The sequence below is a fragment of the Macaca fascicularis genome, chromosome 15 (genome assembly GCF_037993035.2).
Source record: "Macaca fascicularis isolate 582-1 chromosome 15, T2T-MFA8v1.1".
Lineage (NCBI taxonomy): Eukaryota > Metazoa > Chordata > Mammalia > Primates > Cercopithecidae > Macaca > Macaca fascicularis.
In genome coordinates, this window is record NC_088389.1 from 23,702 (window position 1) to 44,111 (window position 20,410).

General features: G+C 46.6%; 1 long non-coding RNA gene and 1 pseudogene across 2 annotated transcripts in view; one reads left to right on the forward strand and one right to left on the reverse strand.

Annotated features, from left to right (window-relative positions):
• The first annotated feature begins 2,475 nt into the window (after positions 1-2,475).
• Positions 2,476-20,410, forward strand: part of LOC135967508 (uncharacterized) — a 29,360-nt gene continuing 11,425 nt past the window's right edge. Inside the window, exons 1-2 of one of the 2 annotated variants that reach the window (XR_012423997.1) lie at positions 2,476-2,515; positions 3,749-5,812. This is a non-coding gene — a long non-coding RNA (uncharacterized lncRNA). The remainder of the gene's footprint in view (positions 2,516-3,748; positions 5,813-20,410) is intronic. The other variant, XR_010581678.2, reaches the window with a different exon arrangement.
• Positions 6,105-16,130, reverse strand: LOC135967503 (uncharacterized; annotated as a pseudogene).

Here is a 20,410-nt window from a genome sequence, read left to right on the forward strand (position 1 = left end):
CCCCTAGTAGCCATGCACCCGGGGCAGGACATGGCCTTACATTTCCTTGGTTTCTTGATGATTTCTTAGGTTTAGTGTTTGACACAGTTAGGATTCTGGATAAAATCAGCCCTTCTGGGAAGTGTGTAAGTCAAACAAGGACTTTCTGGTGGCGTTATACAGGTTTCCCATGCCCCGTGAGTACAGGAATAGCCCCCTGGGGAAGGAGAATGGGCACATGATGGCAGGGAGCCATTCTTGGATGGTCCCATCGTTCTGCAGGAATTGTCATGCAGGAAGAAGAAGCACATGGCGACTGAGCTGGTAGTGATTCTGCTGATACTTTTGATCGTTATGATTTGCTCCTGAAAGGTGATGTGGGATGAACTGCAATATTTAGAATGCTGACATTCCTTGAAACAAAGATATAGAAAAAGGCTTATAATTGCATGATGCCTTGTAGTTTTCAGCTGCTCTCATGTGGATCCTTTTTCGTCCTTCTGAAATGCTTTCCCAGGAGAGAGCGTTGTTCTTCGTGTATAGATGAGGAGCCTGGGTTTCAAATGGTTAGGAATTCAGTGCACGCATTGGAATCTTTAGTTTCCTGGAACATTTTCTATTCAAGTATAGACCACATGGCCTCTAAAGGCTGGCTCATTCTTAACACCGCGAATGGGGATCCAGCCTCACCTCTGGGGTGGGTGGCAGGAACTCCACAGCCATCCTGGGTGCTCTGGGGTGGGGTGGCTGAGCTGTGGCAGCCCCTCCCAGCTGAGCAGCAAGGCTGGGGAAAGCTCATTCCATTCCCCTTGGTTCTAACCAGGTAGAGGCTTACACTGCACATTTCCTTAGCTGGGAACCTTTAGAACTTTACATTTAAATCTAGTCTGTGATCCAGGGGGTAGACACATGGGTATTCACTGTACAATTCCTACATTTTTTGTATATTTAAAAAAATTTTTTATGTGTCGTGGATGACAAAAGAAATGAGACCCCTTTGAGTTAGCTTTTCTGTACAGCATCTTCTAGAATCAGGAGGCTGGACAGGGTTTAGTTTCATCAGAAATCTGAATCTTTCTGGTCAAGAGACGGCACTATTAAGTTCTTGGTTGTGTGGTTTCTGGGAAAGAAATATTCTAAATGAGTTCCAGGAATCACCTCTGTGGGATTTCTACAGGAAAAGTGACCACTCTTGAAGCTTCGCTGTCACTAACAAGAATAATGGTGACGGTTTCTAAGCTGTCTCCAGCCAATCTTTAGTTCTTTTATGCAGAGTGCTTTTATTCCAAGTGAAGTGCCCTTCTGTTTAATAGTGACCTCCAGTTATTACAGGGATTGCAGCTGCATTTGATGGACGTGAACCTGCTCATCTCTGGCTCCCCAGCTTCGCCTCTGGGGTGCGTGGCAGGCGCTCCACAGCCATCCTGAGTGCTCTGGGGTGGGAAGTCTCTAGGGGGAGTGGACAGTGCATGGCCGGGACGTTCCTGTCCGACGTTCCACACTGGTGTATAGGCGTCTCTGCCCTGTTTCCTCCGTCCGTGCGTCTGTGGCGTTTCCTCTGTTCGTGCATCTGTGGACTGTTTTCTCCGTGTGTGCCTCTGTGGCACGTTTTCTCCGTCCATGCATCTGTGGCGTTTCTTCCATCCGTGCGTCAGTGGCGTTTCTTTCGTCCCTGCGTCTGTGGCACTTTTCCTCCCTCCGTGCGTCTGTGGCACTTTTCTTCCCTCCATGCGTCTGTGGTGTTTCCTCCGTCCGTGCGTCTGTGGTGTTTTCTCCGTCTGTGGATCTGTGGCGTTTCCTCTGTGAGTCTGTGGCCTGTTTTCTCCATCCACGCTGAAGGCCGTCACTTCTCTCTAGTCACCACTTACTGATCGCTCCCTGTGTGCTGAGCCTGTGTCAGGCGTGTGGCGTGTGTCACCTGTGTGGCAGGGGTTTGCGTGACACACAGGGACACACGCTTGGGGAGCTGCAGTGATGGGGTCATAGCCACGCAGCTCAGCCCTCGGTCTGAGGGTCTTGGTGCCCACCCAGCTCTTCCCGAAGCAGCCTCGGGGCAGATCCCAGCTCTGCTTTCTCTCCTCGAGGTACCTCATGAGGTAAACTAAGCAAATCAAAAGTAGGAAACAGTTGTGAAATGAGGCCTGGGTTCAAGTGTGTGTGTTCATTTCTCTTTACATGTTTACTTCACGTACCCCCAATGATATACTTTCCAGCTGGTATAACAATTAATTACCAGCCATTACTGGTACAAAATTCCAGGAAGGATATTTGAGGAGGGCATAGTCTCAAAAACATGCTTGATTTTCACAGTTGTGATTTGCATGATAAAGCTCTCAGGACTGTGACTTTCTTTTGTTATCTTATTTTTATTTTTAGACCCTTGGGAGGAAGTTATTTAGTGATTACTTATAATTGTGAAAATAATGTAATGATTACAGAATCTCATTAGAATAAATACTATATTTTCTGTTCCTTATGTCAATGAAATCATCTTAATCCAGGCCGATGTTGGCAGGAATTGTCACGTTTAAAATGGGTAAGATATTTATGTGATGTGACGACCTCCCGTATCGTCTCTGGAACATATCAGAACTTTCATCTCAATTCTCACTTGTTGACACCCTACCTTGTTTTGTAATTATTCTTGTTTGCATCAGAATTTTGAATCCACGTACCTGAGATGATACTTACGTATGCATGTACGCATGCATGTGTGTGCATGTGTGTATGCGTGTGTATGTGCGTGTCCACGTGTCCATGTGCACGTGTATATGCATGTATGTGTGTGCATGTGTACGTGTGTATATGAGTGTACGTGTATGTGCATATGCGTGTGTATGCATGTATGTGTATATGTGTGCATGCATGTGTGCTCATGCACACATGTGTATGTGTGTATGTGTATGCACATATGTACACGCGTGTGTACATGTATAGGTACGTGTATGCATGTGTATGCATCTGTGTGCACACAGATATACCTTTTCCTTTCATACAGGCTGTTTTGAGTATTGCTGTTAGGCAGTGACAACTTTCTGTTTCCTCAGTCAGAAAATGGGTAGCTCATCATTAATAAAGATGAGCATTCAACATCAAGAATAACTAAATACAAATGAAATTATCATATTAAATAAATAAATTCCAAAACAAAGGCAATGTTCTGTACTATGTGTTCACATTGAACTTTCTTATAAAAATCGGTGTGAATGTTTCCCACTTATTGGAAATCACATGACTAGTTTAAGCCAAAACGTGGAATATTAATTAATTCTGTTTTCAGATCACTTTTGCATATTTATGATTGATCTGTTCTGCTGTTCTGGAAGCTCTGAAAACCACTCTGTCTTACTCTAGCTGGTGCCACGGTTGTGAGAATTCAGGGAAACAAGGTGTTTGCCAGTTTAAGTATTTTAGATCTCAAACTGCCTCTTTTCTGCATCATAAACCAGTCTTAAAGACAGACATAGTGTGACTTGTAGTGGATTATGTCAGTTTTATTTTCTGTGGCTGAATCATCACTCTACATTGTGAATTAATGTTATTTTTCAGATCGTCTTTATAACACAGGGAGGTTCTCCAGTGTTGAGTGCAGGTTCAGTGAAAGTACTAACACTGTTACTACGGACTTAAACAGACTTGTTTTCTGGGGTGATAACCTTGGAGTCAGGCATTCAGTGTCCGCCCATCTCTTGGTTCCGAGTTCTCGGTCCCCTCCCGCTCTCCTCTCCCTGTACCCTTACTACTGTCTTACCTTCTTTTTGACTCCTAGGCCCTCGGAAGATGGTGTGTTGGGGGCAGGTGCCTGCTGTGAATCTTTGATAACTTTGGGAGAGAACTTTTTCTTTGGAGCAAGACCCCTCTCAATAAACTTTCAGTAGCCTGAGTATCATCTGTTGTGTGAACTATTTGTGGAAAATGTTCAGCATTTTTCCTTGGATTTTGACTGATCTTTCTCCACCTGCCAGTTTCTTCTCAGTTTGCCATGTCTGTACCCTCACCAACCCGTTCCAGCCTGGTTACGTGTAAAGTATTTGAAGCAGAGCTCTGCAGATGAGAGAGTGTGTGTCACCCCCCGAGTTCCCTTCCTGGCCTCTGAGTGTCGGTTGTGTTTTGTTCCGAGGGACGACTCTGAGGCTCCTGGCCCCTGTTTTGGAGCACCCCACAGCAAAGTGGGTGTAAAATGAAAAATGGGTTTATGCTGTATTATTATAATTCATAGAGTAGATGATAAAAATGCTTGAATCTGAACAGCAACTGAAAATGAGGACATGGTACCAGTTTGGATGTTGGACGACTTTCTTGAAAAAAGTTTTCATCAAATTTAGAAACTGTGAGTGTGCTGTTTTCTATTTCATACTTAGAATCTGTATAGTGTGTGTTGTATGAATGTGTTGTATGAGTGTGTTGTGTTGTATGTGAGTTGCATGGGTTGTATGTGTGTTGTATGTGCATATTGTGTTGAGTTGCACTTATTGTACGTTTGAGTGTTGTGTGTTGTATGAGTGTGTTGTGCGTGTATTTGTGAGTTGCATGCTTTGTATGTTGTATGAGTGTTGTGTGTTGTATGTGTGTATGTGTATGTCGTATATGAGTTGCATGTATTGTGTGTGATGTATGAGTGTTGTGTGTTGTATGAGTGTGTTGTACATGTGTTTATGGGTTGCATGTGTTGTGTGTTGTATGAGTGTTGTGTGTTGTGAGTGAATTGTACATGTATTTGTGTTGAGTTGCGTGTGTTGTGTGCATGTTGTATGTGTTATATGTTGTATGAGTGTGTTGTACGTGCATGCTGTGTTATGCGTGAGTTGCATGTGTTGTATGTGTTGTATGAGTGTATTGTATGTGTATGTTGTGTTATGAGTTGCATGTATTGTGTGTACGTTGTATGAGTGTTGTGTTGTATGAGTGTGTTGTACGTGAATGTTGTGTTGAGTTGCGTGTGTTGTGTGTGTTGTACGTGCATGTTGTGTTGAACGTGAGTTGCATGTGTTGTACGTGAGCTGTATGAGTGTGTTGTGTGTGTATGTTGTGAGTTGCATGTATTGTATGTATGTTGTATGAGTGTTGTGTGTGCATGTTGTGTTGTGAGTTACGTGTGTTGTGTGTTGTATGAGTGTTGTGTGTTGTATGAGTGTGTTGCATGTGCGTGTTGTATGTGAGTTGTGTGTTGTGTGTGCTGTATGAGTGCATTGTACGTGCGTGTTGTGTTGTATGTAAGTTACGTGTGCTGTATGTGTGTATGAGTGTGTTGTACGCACATGTTGTGTTGTGAGTTGCATGTATTGGTTATGTGTCGTATGAGTGTGTTATAAATGCACATTGTGTTGTGAGTCACATGTATTGGGTATGTGTTGTATAGGTTGTGTGTGTTTGTGTGAAGTGTGTGTTGTCAGTGTTGTATAAGCCCATTGTACATGCGTGTTGTGTTGTGTTGCATGTGAGTTGCATGTTGTCAGTGTGTGCCATGTGAGAGGCGTGGCATCCACATGACTGCTCCTCAGTGAGTCCTGCCTTGCAGCCCCTTCAAGCTTGTATCTTCCCGAGCAGCCTAGAAGCAGCAGCCTGTTTGCCTCTGCCCCTCCCCAGGGGGCCTCAGCCAGATCCTGTGCTCAGCCCCCGGCTGGGCAGTCTGCCTCTCTTGTCTCTCTCTCTTCTCTCTCATCGTCCTCCTGCGCCTCCTCCTTCTGGGGACCTGCATCCTTCCTCTGTGCTTCCTGGCAAGCCACACCTGGGACGTTGGAGTTCAGGCTGTCCTCCAAACCGTTTGCTCCTCTCTGAAGAGCGCCCCCCTTGACTGGCCGTGAGCAGCTGGAGTGGATTGCAGGGAAGGGAGGTGGGTGTTCCTGTAGAGACGCCAGGGTCTTACCTGGGGAGAAGGGAGCCTGCACTGGGCAGGCCGCCCTCCTGAGGAAGGGGATGGGGTGGGAGGAGGCTCTCGTGGACAAGGGGCCCACCTCCTGCCCTCCTTCCCTCTATCCCAGTCTGTTGTGAGGGAGGGCGGGACCCTAGGTGATTTCTATGCAGATCTTCAATTATCCACGCTGTGAAACAAATACTTCTGTTTTTAAGATCAGAGGAAATCTCCTTTGTTTCTCTGCCTTTTATTTTATTTTATTTTATTTTATTTTATTTTATTTTATTTTATTTGAGAAGGAGTTGCCCAGGCTAGAGTGCGGTGGCGTGATCTCGGCTCACTGCAACCTCCACCTCCCAGGTTTAAGCAATTCTCCTGCTTCAGCCTCCTAAGTAGCTGGGATTACAGGTGCCCGCCACCACATCCGGGTAATTTTTGCATTTTTAGTAGAGATGGGGTTTCACCATGTTGACCAGGCTGGTCTCAAACTCGTGACCTCAAGTGATCCACCCGCCTTGGCCTTCCAAGGGGTTGGGATTACAGGCGTGAGCCACCGTGCCCGGTCTGTCTGCCTCTTAGTTAGAACCTGTGTATTTTATGTTTTACATTTCACTTTTCTGGGTCAGAACAGTAGTGTTTCTTTTTCGTAGTGTTGCTATGAATGTCCTTTACGGTTAGGAGACTGGGTTGGCTGCCCACTGGAGAGTGGTATCACTGGGTCACGGTCACCATCTGCCGCAGCAGCGTCCAGAGTGTTTAGAGTCTTTCCTGGACGTAGACACCCTTTTGTCTGACATTCAGATAAAACCAATCACCGCATTCAGATAAAGAGGTCAGAGCTGGGAACCGTTAGTTCACATCCACCTCTCCCGAGAGTGTTCACGCCTCTTCCACGCGGGGCTAGGCTGCTGCTGAGCATGGTTCTGCTGGCTGTGGCTGTGGCCTCTTTCCTCAACCACAGCCATCGCAGGCCTGCCACAGTTTTTATTCTTCTAGAAGAGAATAGGCAACACAAGAGAAGCAAGGTATGTTAGATATGAAACCGTTAAAAATTATTTCCTCAAACATTGTATATATTTTTTGCCCATACCTAATTTGATAGCAATTTTAAAAAGATTAAAATGAAAAAAAAATTCCCCTATATTAAGTCTTTGAAAGGCATCCAACTTAGTTTTCATACAATTATTCTCTCTTTGGAGTCATACTTTGTTGGTTTCAGTAATGTGTAACAAATGCACCAGCATAAACAGATTTAGGAGCAAACAACTGCTTCGTAATTATAGTTCAGCTCGCGGGGCCCAGCTGTGGGGGTGCAGCCTGCGCCTGCCTGTGCGCCAATAGGGCTGGTCACCTTGAGCATCTGGGAGTGTCTGGGTAAGTGAGGTCTGGGCAAGGCAGCGTCCACACACCTGCGTAGTTCTCACTTTGTCCACGTTATCCGGCAATGCCACAAAATTATCAAGTAAGTGTTCTCCAAGCGCATATTCAGTTAGTGTTTGGAAAGTGCATAGGTACCTCATACAGCACCTTTAAGAGGAACTAGGAGCCCAGGAATGAGAGCGGGTGTGAGGCCTGTACTCTCTTTGCACAGATAAAATATGCATGTGCATATCTGAGGCCAGAAAGTTAGATTGGGGCCAGAATGTGGAAGTCCTTACCTGTGGGATACTAGGGAACCACTGAGGGTTTCGGAGAGAATCGTGTCTCTGATGTGCGGCATGCCGTGGAGCCGGGGGGTGACAGGGCAGGCTCATGCAGGGCACTCGCCGTGGCCGGAGGAGGAGAGAAGGCAGCCAGTGAGCTGAGCAATTCGGTGCCTCGGTCAGGAGGGGAAGAGGGAGTACAGGAAGGCGGATGAAGCTGCGAGTCTGCACCCCGAGGTCGCCGTTGCGCTTTGCCGGAAATCAGGAGAAGCAAGTGTGGACCTGACTCAGAGATACTTAGAGACACCACTGCAAGCTGCAAGTTTGGAAATACAGGAGGAGGCTTGGGGAAAATCTGGAGCAGGGAGCATTTGGGAGCCTCTTAGGTAGAAGTGCAGGTCAAGTAGCCAGAGTGTGAGGCGTGCATGTCTGGAGAGAGGAGGCCAAAGGAAAGCCCACATTTGGAAATGGAGGAAGGGTTGGAAGACCCAGAGAAGGCCCTGCTTAGAATCCAGAGAAGAGCTGGATGGCGCAGTTCACTAAAGCCCAGAGCCGAGAGTTTCCAGGAGAAAGTCCCAAGTGTTGCTGAAAACCAGGGGGCAGGACTCCAGTTGGAGCCTGTGGGGGAGCCTAGCGGCCCTGATCCCTGAGAGCAGCCAGAGCCTGGGTGTCATGGTGGAAGTGGGTGGGAAGTGCAGGAAGCAGGTGGAGATGGTCCTTCAAGGCCTGGTGCTTCACACAGGTAGCCAGCTGTGGACCGAGACACAACTGGAGAGGGGCCTGAACCCAGAGCATCTCCAGGTGGAGGAGGGAGCCAGGAAGGGCAAAGGTATCCGGAAGAAAGGGGGCAGGCATGGAGCCAGGTCCCCAGGGAGGCTGCAGTCTTCTTTCTCTGTTCATGGACTGGTTGTTGGTTATTTTGAGTTCTCAAAGTCGTCCACTCGGTGCGGTCCAGAGAAAGTTCCCAGGGGTCTCAAGCCGGAGCAGGCCTTGTGCTTTTCCGAACACTGTGCGTGTTGACTCAGGGTTACCGTCAATGGCTAATTCTAGCGTGTCTTTTGTTGAAGTCTGCAGAGGAGCCTCAACCAGCACCGGCTTTTGAAGAACTTAGAAAACTTGTGTTCTTCTGATTCTGGGATTTTTGCCTGAAATGCCTCGTATATTTTTGGCTAGGTGTTGTTAGCACTTGTGTTACAGCATTTGGAGCTCTGTATTTTTGTGATGTGCTAGCTGTGAGGATGTTTAAAATTAGATTCCTAGAAATCAGGTTATAGGAGCTCTCGGCCATGCTTCATGGGTTATGTTTTGACCCCTCATAGTGGACCCCGTTGCAGTGGCTATTCTTAGTATTTGTGGAACACCTGACTGGTGATGCTAGGAGAATGTGATTTGTTTTCTTTGTAAGTCTAAAGTCTAACGACCTTGTAGAGTCTTTATACCTATCTCTTATAAATCAGCTTTAATATACTTGAAAATGTCCTCATTGTGCCCTTGAAAAGCAGGCTCACATTTTAAAAGTCATCCTTTTAAAATCCTTTTCTGCAGCCTGTGCCCTTTGTCTGTTTTGTTACCTTCACTGCAACATCATGAAACAGGGACAAGGGCTAGAATCTATTTCATACACAGAGCTTGAAACAGGGACAAGGACTAGAATCTCTGTTTCATACACAGAGCTGAACTGTGCTGAGCGACCTGCTATGCTGACGTCTGTTTCTGTCATGAGAGGGAACCCAGGCCTCTTGACTTTTCCTTTTGTACATTTTCAAAAAGAATATTTTTTCCTCTCTTGGGTCCATTCCATTGTGGGATTCTCTCCTAAGGCTGTTTCTTTGCGTTCCATTTTGACAAGTATGATTTATTTCTGAGATGATGAAAGGGCAGTGAAAAGGCCTGGGAAAGAGAAAGCAGGAAGAGAAGGAATCGTCTCATGATTTTAGTCAGAAGGAAATCACTCAGACAGAAACGCTATTCCAAGTGGGTCAGATCCCAGGAAGTGGGATTGAATAAGTGACATGATATCGCACAACTGTTTTACATTCTTGCTGTTGCCAGGGGTAACGAAAAGAACGAGTATATTCATTCCGAGGTCAAATATATATCTTTGCTGACTCTGACTATAATTAGCAGAATTCGTTCAGTTCAAGTTTGAGAATACCTTTACAGAAGAGGGTCTTCGTGCCCGTGTGCCTATTTCTATTTATATGTTCACACGTATTGGAGTATAAATGTGTGTGTGCTGTGTGTGAGACCTCATTATTTGAAACAAGAAATGTGCAGTAGAGCTTATTAATTACGGGAAGGTACATTTGGGGGATAAACCACTTTGTTTAGAATTGAATAATGGGGTCTTTGAGGGATGTATATATGTATGTGTGTTTGCATTTATGTGTATGAAAGTGTGTATTGCATGTATATGTGTTGTGCATGTATGTGTGCCTTTGTGTGTAATGTACATGTGCATGCATGTGTATATGTGTGCATGTGTATTTGTGTTGCATGTATGTGTGTGCATGTGTTACGTGTTTAGGCACGACTGCACATATGTGCAAGTAGGCATGCATGGATGCTCATGTGTATATAGTTATACATGTATATTTGTGCATGTTATGTCTACACACTTACGTATGTATGTGTGTCAGAATGTGTATGTATATGCATGTGTGTTTGAGTGTTGTGTGTATGCTTGTGCGTGTGTGTTTGAGTGTTGTATGTTTGTGTGCGTGTGTTTGAGTGTTGTGTGTATGTGTACGCGTCTGTTATGTGGTGGTATTATGTGATTATGTGAACGTGTGTGCATGTGTGAATGTATGTATTGCATATAGGTGTGCGTGTCCATGTGTGTGTGTGTGTGTGTGATATGTGTCTGTGCATGCATGCATGTGCACATTTGATTTGTGAATCCTCTCTGGGAGGGGCATGTTCCTGGAGACAGTGCATGGGATCCTCCGCTGTCCTCTCAGGGAGAGAGACATTGTGAAAGTTCGAGCCATTAGGTAAACATGCCTGATGTTCTATAAAATATATATTTAAATATACCACTGGGGTTAAATATATGTTAAATGGGTGCAAAGCTGTTATATTGCATTAAAAGTCATGTTAGTACTTCCTGGTTAAAGGCTTTGTGAAAGATTTCCTGTACATGGGACATAATACACCACACAGAATTACAGCAGGTCAATGGTATTTGCCAGGAGGTCTGGCTTATGATTGGTATTTCTAGTTGCAGACATGCAGGTTGAGCTTTGCTGGACTTAGAGGAGGGTCATTGACTCTGCCCACTGAATGATACCAGCGTCTCTGCTGCTTCCTTTTTCTGCCGGCTTCATCCAGAGCTGGGACAGCTGCTCTCAGACGCATTGTACTTTTTTCTACATAAAAATCTGCAGCATTTGTTAGCAGTCCAGTAGCAGACCGAGTGGCAGGTCCAGGGGCAGGTCCAGCGTCAGGTCCAGCATCAGGTCCAGCGGCAGGTCCAGCATCAGGTCCAGGAACAGGTTCAGCGGCAGGTCCAGCGACAGGTCCAGGGGCAGGTCCAGCAGCAGGTCCAGTGTCAGGTCCAGCGGCAGGTCCAGCCAACTTTCCACATGGCCCATGTGAAAATGTACCCTCTCCCTTCCATTTTTTAAAGCAGTATCATTAGTAGAGCCTACTGCCATTTCTCCTTGAGCTCCTCACAGTGGATGGTAAGCATTTGCTTTATTAAAGCAAAGTTCCGTGCTCTTTGTGCTAAGTCCCCTCTGCCTTTCTGTGAGAGGCTAGAATTGGGATCGACCCTCAGCTGTGCCAGAGCCTTGGTACATGTCTCAGTTCTGGAATCTACTCTGTGCTTGTTGCCTTCCATCCACCGACAGCCGTCTGTCTTCCTGTCACTCCTTCAACACGGAGTCCAGCAGAGTGCACACAGGTGAGCCTGTGTGAATGCTGGTTTTGTAGGATCTTATCGGGACCTTAGTCATCTTTTCACTAGGAAACCAGACACTGCAAAGGACTTAAAGAAAAGCCCAAAGAAGCCGTATCAGTAGAATCATAGAGACAGAATTCTACAACCATAGGAAGTGGCATTGATTATCATGAAATGTGCATTTATGTGAGGCATAGTAAAACATCACATTTCTTACTGGGTAAGAGCTTGGAAAAGATTATGAAAGTATAACTGACTCTACTCTTGTATCGTAGAACATGGTAAAATGATGCAAGGTGTTGTATAGAATGGAACAAACAGAATATAATTATATAGAGTAGCGCAGAATAGAACAAATAGCATAATGTTATATAGGGTAGCATAGAACAGAAGAAACAGTGTAACATTATGTAGTATAGTATACAATAGGAAAAATCGTATTACATGGTCTAGAATAGAACAAGTGGGATAGTATTGTAGAGTATACAGTTGAACTAATGACGTAGTATTGCATAGCATAATACAATCTAGATTAGAACACACAGCATAGTATTAATATTACGTAGTGTGGTGTGGAATAGTAGAGTCGCATGGCACAGAACAGAGAGGATAGTGTTCTGTAGCACTGATGCAGGAGTTTTGCTCTTTAGCTCAGCTGGGTCCAGGTTCTTGTCTAATGACCAGGAAGAAACAGGCACGGGGACATCGAAGAGTGAGTGCAGTGGAACTCGTTAAGCTAAAAGTTAAGCTCTCAGCGAAAAGAGGGGTCCTGAGAGCAGATTGCTGGTCGCCCCCTTCCCAGTTGACTACAAGGGCTTTTATATAGAAGCTGATGGGGCTGGTCTCGCTGTCTAAGGAGCAAATATCTGGTGGTTCCACCCCATTCCCTCGTGTGCATGGGGACCTTTAGTCTGCTGTGAGCATGTTTAGGAGGGCCCCCCCGTGCAAGTCCCCCTATCTGCACAAAACATGGGCTGGAGGCTCTCTGGGACCCTTCCCTTACTGTCTGCCTAAAGCAAGCTGGCTAACTCCTTTCTGTATAGAAGAAAATAGAATAGAATAGAACAGATAGTACAGCGTTTTATAGTATGGAGTGAAGCTGTAGTATTCTATCATAGAGAATGGAATAGTATAGAATAGAACAAACAGATCGTACTAGTGTAGTATAGAATAGTAGCCTCATGCAGCACGGAGCAGTGTTGTTCTCCCTATGTACAGAGTGTAACCACCAGGAGAGCGTTCTTCAGTGGGGCGTCACTGGCCCTTCATATTTCTTTGGTTCTGCGGAAATGAGGAGAGGAAGTTAATAGAGGGGGAGGAGGTTGGCTTTCTTACTTTTAAGGCGCTCATTACTTCTTGGGGATCATTTGATGGTCCCCTTTGGTAGTATTCTGTGAAGCAGTCTCTGTACTCTGTGTAGGGTGAAATGTGGAGCAGTCTGTGGACTCTGTGTAGGGTGAAATGTGGAGCAGTCTGTGGACTCTGTGTAGGGTGAAACATGAAGCAGTTGAGAAAGGATGAAGTCAGAAGTAGCTCAGCAGAGATGCACCAACTCTTACCTGGGAGACTGTGGAGCAGTCTGTGGACTCTGTGTAGGGTGAAATGAGGTGTTTTGTGTGAATTGTTGTCTCATGCCTGGCACATGGCAGAGCCTCCGTGGATCTTGCCGTCGTGAACCCTCTGATAACTTCTCTACAGTGCCCTCCACACTATAAATACCACACATTGTGGGAAGTCCGGGCCTTTTCAAAGGCTGGGTTTCATTTTAACAAAATTGTTATGCCCTGCTTATTTGGAATGGCCAGATCATCCTGCACTTCTGACTTCACCTGTCCAGCTGGGTACACCTCCCTGCGTGCTGCCAAGGTTTACGGCAGAATTCCCTGACGCCACTACCCTCACTGCCTGCACCTGAATCTGCTGTGGGGTCATTTCCTTATTGGACTTGTCTGGGGACCTCCTGAGGGGTGGATGGGTGAGGACTGGGTTATCTGGGGAAGGTGTTCATGGCATTCCTGTTTTCAGTTTGTGTCTCTGTTGGAAGAGATGCTTTTAGCACATCCGTTAATCCAGACGTGATTAGCAAGGAGTGTCTCTCCCAGGTAAGAGTTGGTGCATCTCTGCTGAGCTACTTCTGACTTCATCCTTTTTAAAGTCTGTTACAAAGAGAACTTTGGTTTCTCAAGGTTTAAGAATTGATGTCAAAGAGCAATTTAGTGTTCTTTTTGAGTCACCAGCCTTGCTGTGGATGATTCATGAGTCCTTGGTGGTTAGGGCCACAGCACAATCGGTGGGCCGTCTGTTCCCCACCCTGGTGGATACTTTCTCACCCAAAGAAATGTATTCTGTTAACATGTCTCAGTTAGAATATTTTAGTAGGAGACAGAGTTATGGCTCTTGTTTTAATTTGTAATAGATGATTACTGTAGCAGGGTCAAGGTTGAGACTTGCAGTGTAGCTCATGGAAAACATTGATTAGAAACACCCAAAATATATCACCAGCTTTGTTGCTGCAGCTCCAAGGGACTAGGAATGCATATATATTTTTTCTTTTGTTATTATTTATTATTTTTATTTTTGAGACAGAGTCTTGCTCTGTCACCCAGGCTGGATTGCAGTGGCATAATCTCAGCTCACTGTAACCTCTGCTTCCAGGGTTCAAGAGAATCTTGTGTCTCAGCCTCCCAAGTAGCTGGGATTACATGTGCCTGCCACCATGCCCAGCTAATTTTTGTATTTTTAGTAGAGACAGGGGTCTCACCGTGTTGGCCAGGCTGGTCTTGAACTCCTGACCTCAAGGGATCTGCCAACCTTGGCCTCCCAAAGTGCTTACATTACACACATGAGCCACTGTGCCTGGCCGCCATGATCATTTTAAATGTGGCACTGAATATCTGCCTTTTTTTTTTTTTTTTAAGAAGTGCAAATGTTACCTCTCACACCTCTATTCTGTTGCTGGCCTGGGCTGGCCAGCAGGGTTCCCAGGCTCGAGGCCATGTCTGAAGTGTTGTTGGACAGTGTGGATCTGTGACCCCTTGGTCTTTGGGGACGTGGGGCACCCCGAGACACCCACAGTCTTGCGAGGGCTTACGGCTCTGTGTGTGGCTGCTGTGAGGCAGCCTTCGGTGGGGAGGAAGGAGAGCAGAGCCCATCTGTCCTGGTGCGGAAAATGCCCAAGAAACCAAAGAAATGGTACAAAAAAAATCATCTGCCCTGGTGCCATTTCTGTAAAAAAAAAAAAAAAAAAAATTCACTCTGAATGTGGTTCTGTGCTTGAGGAGGATAGAAAATACCTGGAAAGGCACAGAAAGTGTTCTTATGGGGTCAGCGCCGGGAAGTGGGATGGGAGGCTTGGGAGTGTGTGCAAAGGAGGAAGTGGCATATTTTATTCTAGTTTATTTGGTAGAGCAAGTGATGAAAGTGAAGCTTGAGTGATCAGAGTAGCTCGGCCTGGCCATGGGTAGATCCCAGCGTGTCCCGCCTCCCGCCTGCAGCTGCAGCTCTGTTTCTCCGTCACAAATGAGACAGGTGGCCTGAGGTTGTGGGCCGAGGAGGGGCAGCTCGGTGTTCCCAGCACCTGACTGTTCAGGCTGCTCTTGGGCCAGCCTGAGGGAAGGGGCGGAGGAGAGCTGGGAGGGTGCACAGTGCGTCCTCCTCCCCCGCCCTGGGACTGAGGTAAGCCCAGGCTGCTGTCAGGATGGAGGAAGATGCCCTCAGGACGGAGGAAGAGGCCGATGGAGTTTGGTCAGCAGCCAGTGTTGTCTTTCCCACAGGGGATACGCAGTGCCCCAACTAGCAGGAAAAAACTCTGCTTTAGTTTTTAAATTTTGCTCATTCTCTTTATCGTGCTGGTCATGGTAAGATTTGGATATTGTTGGTAGGAATCAGTGTCAATTGCGTACAGTTGACTATTGTCCAACACAAGCTTGAGCTTTGCGGGTCAACTTATAGGTGGATTTTTTCAACCAAACTCAGGGAGAAAATACAGTGTTCTGCCACGTGAAACGCATGTCGGAGGGCTGATTCTTTGTACACGCAGAAAATACAGTGTTCCTGCCATGTGAAACGCGTGTCGGAGGTCCGACTCTTTGTACACGCAGGTTCGGCAGGTCCACCTGTGGGGCTTGAATGTGCCTGGATTTGGTGTCCATGGGGTCCTGGAACCGACTCCCTGAGTCCAGCGAGGCTGGCCCCGGGATCGACTCCTTGAGGACAGCGAGGCTGGCCCCGGGACCGGCTCCCTGAGGACAGCGAGGCTGTTTCTAGTAGCAGGTGGTTTATTTTGTGTTTTCCCCCTGGCTCCACACCCCGTTCTCAAAGACACGGCTGTCACAGGGGGACCAGCTGGGGCAGGGGAAGAGTGGAGGGCACCTGGTAGAAGTGGCCGTGGACTCTCTTAGGAACGATAACCGTGACACCTACCGTAGACGAAGATGTTGTTGGTCTGCACTCTTCTCGTGTTGGTCTGGGGCATACAGTGGCCGTGGGCTGGTGTGGTCCACAGCCCCGGTCTGGGGCATGCAGTGGCTTTGGGCTGGTGTGGTCCACAGCCCCGGGCTCCGTGGTCCCTGACCCTGAAATCCCATCCGGTCCTGTGTCACCTTGGGCCAGCTGTCTCCTGAGGGGAAGGGAACAGGGAACAGCCCTCCCCGCATGGCCTCCCCAGCACCACCCACCCCCAGGACCTCCAGTGTTGACCCTGCTGGGGGCTCCTCTCTCCTGGGGGGACCTTGTCCCAACAAGAGGACTCCATGGGCTGCAGGAGGTGTCGAGCTATTTTCTCTCCTGGAACTGGGTTGCTGGCAGCTCCCAGATGCAGGAGGAAAGGCTCAGAAGTGCCTTCATAATAAGGAGTTGTTGACGTGAACTTTGGACAGCAAACACTGCTTACATTTCCTTTTCCATTTTGATGCGTTAATGGTGTGCGGCAACACCGTGACACACGGGGATGCAGGTGATGGGTGACCCCCCCGCAAGGGGGCCATGCACCTGTTTGATAAGAAGGCATGCTTCTCTTACTGCAAATAAAAGCTTTTAATGGTTTTCTGCCAGAAAGACCCTGTCCTTTATGTAGGATACATAGCGGATCATTTGGCAAGGGATTGGGGATTTGGGGTTAAACTAAAAACAAATTAATTTCATTTTGTAGCACTCTGAACCCATTTGAGTTAATTATTCATTGAGAATTTGAATAGCACACACTGTTCTGACTTCCAATTTCCCCCTAATGAACGGCATTTGCTGTAACATGACAAAACCCTTAGTCTTAGAATTACTGGGTAATGTGGAAAAAGTCAAAGTTGGTTCTCTGTTGTTTTGCTTTAAGGAAATTATATTACTTTGCAGCCACTTAGTTTTCTCCTTTCCAGTAAGAAAAATTGCTTTCTTACTACCTGAAAATTCGTGAAGGTCAAGGGGACACAGGCTGCAGTGCATTAAAAGCCACCATCAAATGTGGACGTGGACCGAGTTTTCCCCTGTTCTCTCCCACCATCAAATGTGGATGTGGACTCAGTTTCCCCCTGGTCTCGCCCATCATCAAATGTGGACTTTGACCCAGTTTCCCCGTGTTCTCGCCCATCATCAAACGTGGACGTGGACCCAGTTTCCCCCGTTCTTTCCCACCATCAAATGTGGACGTGGACCCAGCTTCCCCCTGTTCTTGCTAACCATCAAATGTGGACTTGGACACACTTTCCCTCTGTTCTTGCCCACCATCAAATGTGGACACGGATTCAGTTTCCCTCTGTTCTTGCCCACCATCAAATATAGATGTGGACCTAGTTACCTTCTGTTCTCACCCACCATCAAATGTGGGTATGGACCCAATTTCCTTCTGTTCTTGCCCACCATCAAATGTGGGCATGGACTCAGTTTCCCTCGGTTCGTGCCTACCTTGCCACCATGGCTCATTTCACAATCACTCAGGAAAGGAAGAAACATTATTTTTAATAGGCATGAAGGCAGTTGTTTTTAACCTAAGGAACAGGACATAATTCCAGCAATGGGAATGACCAGCCGAGTGGGTCTGTGTGAGGTTTGGAAGAAAAAAAGGATTTTAACTTCCCCTCTCTGTGTGTGCCCACCTCCCCCAGTTGAGAGTCACAGATTTAATTACTTTAATTTTGAGCTTAAAATAATTTGACAACCTAACAAAAACTACTACAGTCCTATAAAATTCTGCTGTGTGTTTGGTTTTTCAGTTGCTTTTCTGAATATGGTAAATGAATGCATTATGAGTTGTTATTTTAGTAATTGCTGTAAAAATTAATGTATGTTATAACCAAGTGTTATAAAGTTAATTTAGCACCAAAGGAAAGCTAAAGCTGCATTGATTTCCCAGTGTAGTTGTGCATAACAACGGCTCCATGAGGCAGGGGCTGTGACCTTGCAGTCTGGTGGGAGCAGGTGCCACCTGGCTGGTGCGTTCGCTGCCCGTCCCCTCTTGCTGCCAGGCAGCTTTGCAGTTTCCAGGCTATGCGGGAATTGAGGCCGGTGGTCAGTAAGAGACGGTGGGTAGTTGGGTGGTGCAGGTTGACGTGGGGTGGAAGGAGGCGTGGAGAGCCTGGGGAAGCCTGGACAGCAGCTCCGGTACCTGCACAGGGGAGCAGGGTGCAGCGGCACGGGACAGTGAGTAGCTCCTGGAAACAGCCGTTGGGGTTTTTATAGATGAGTCTGTCTTCAGCTCTGCATCCCTTTCCTGCTGAGTCCGGGTGGAGAGTGGAGGCGTCGAGCGCTTGTTTCTCCAGGTGAGGGCCCATCGGACACAGCCAGTGTTTCCTGGAGTCCCCTCACCTGGGAACGTGCCCCTGCTCTTTTCAGAACAAAAGAAATCTTAGTTAAACTTGACACATCACCTTTCCAGAAGGTGTTTAAGTCTGTATGCCTGTTAAGTCACCTAACTTTAAAAAGTAATGATACAATATGCTTCTTTTTAGGGGAGAAAACCTAGCTGATTTAAAAGATAAAATCAGAGGTTGGGGTCGCAGCATTGTGGAGGAGACTTGGTTTATGTCCTAGTGGGCAGCAGTGTTTCCTCAACTATGGTGTTTGCTCTATTATTACATTACAGAGGTGACACTTCAAGCATAGGGAAATGGAAGGCAAAACAGCGCCCCCATTCAGAGATAAACGTTATCAACATATTCATGCACTTCCTTCTGCTGTTTTTGCTCTTCACTTTTTGTTTTAAGACCACGTTCGTAGGATGGATATATAATTGTTTATGGTGACTTTAAAAGCACCTTTCTTGCTAAAAAGAGTATTTTTTCAGTCTGGAAAATTTAGACAACATGTTTTGTTTAAAAATTAATTATAATACCACCGTGAAGTCATCAATGTTTTTATACATTTTCTTGGTCTCTTTATGGACTTAATAGATACAATTTAACAAATTGGAAATAACGTAATATTATGCATAAAATGTTTCTTGGCATTAGAGATGGAGCAGAGAGGAGGCACAGGGCTTCCCGCTGGCTGAGGTCCTCCCAGGGTGTGACCAGCAGCCTCCCAAGTTTAGGGTCTGCACGGAGTAAGATTTCTAAATTGCCTTACACCACAACCCCTGCAGCCACGCGTCCCTTTGATAAGGGGGTGTACTCTGATAGATTTTTCAAGACAAGAGTTTGCTGGATCTGAGGCTGTTTCAGCTGCTTCTGGAGACGGCAGGTCTGGGACGTTTGTGCCAGCTCTCCCTCAAGACCCCACGGATGCCACATCCTCATCTTTTGGAACCCAGTGTTGTAGAGGAGAAATCTGAAGCCAGTTTGATTTTTGCTTCTTGGTAGGAAACTGATGTTTTCAGGCTTTTCCCCTTTATTTCCATAATGAAGATGATGTCCAACCTCATCCAGAGGTGTGTTTGTTACCTTGTCGGGAATGTCCAGCCCTTATGTCCCCCTTCAGGTCCTCAGTCCCTTTCTCAACTTCCTCGCAATCCTCCCCATCTCATCCATCTTCACTGTAATTCTGTTATTTTTTTTCATTTTTGTGCTCACTTTCCCATGCGACTTTTGTTCTTGTTTCACAGATGCCCGTGCCAAACTTTATGTCTGGGGCTCGAGGGCCGTGTTTTATTCTGTCTGCCTCTGCATGTACTTTTGAGAAGTGGGGTTGGAGGTTGCCCCCCAGGTGCTGTTTCAGCTGGACCTGCCCAGACTCTGTGAATTGGGGGCGTCGGGCAAATCCCATGTGGCTCTATGGTGGGCCGTGCCGCTGAACCGTACGTCTGAGGTTTGGGGGCCGTGTTTCATTCTGTCTGCCTCTGCATGTACTTTTGAGAAGTGAGGGTGGGGGTTGCCCCCTGGGTGTTTCAGCTGCACCTGCCCAGACTCCCTGAAGTGGGAAGGTCGGGCAGAACCCGTGTGGCACTACAGTGGGCTCTGGTGCTGACAGAGCAAGAAGCCGCACTCCCAGGACGTGCTTGCAGCTGTGGGCAGGACTGGGATTGTGACAGGATCATTTCCTTCTCTAAAATACATCTCAACTGTTATCCAGAGGGTTGGCTGTAGGCTTTCAACAGCTTCACTCTTCTTAGTTACCAGGAGACAATTCACTAAACAGAGTTGCTGTCAGGGTTTAATTAGGAATTTCTGCGAGAGGCTGGTGGTACAGCTCCCTCTTCAAGCCTCCTGCAGCCTACCCGTCCCCACTCTTGGGCCCAGCCACCTGCATTGGTCTGTGGAGACTGCACATTCTCTGTTCTCCTAAGGGGCTCCTGGACTTCGGGACAGCCTTGGTAAGTTGATGTGTAACTCCCAGTCTCTTCTCTCTTTAAGTAAGTACGTTCATGGAATCCTGATCTTCGAAATTGTTTCATCTTTGTAAAACAGCCATAGTTTCCTAAGCCACCTTGTGTCTGAGTGTGAATCACTTGTTATTTTTCACTGCAGAATGAACAGAACTGGAATCATAAGATTTAGAGGGTGATGAAAAGACAGAGGTTAGCATATTCCATTTTCTCACCTTTTCCTTACACTTTTTCCTTAAATGCACCCCTCGTATGTCTGTGAAGTTCTTCCCAATTCTGTAACG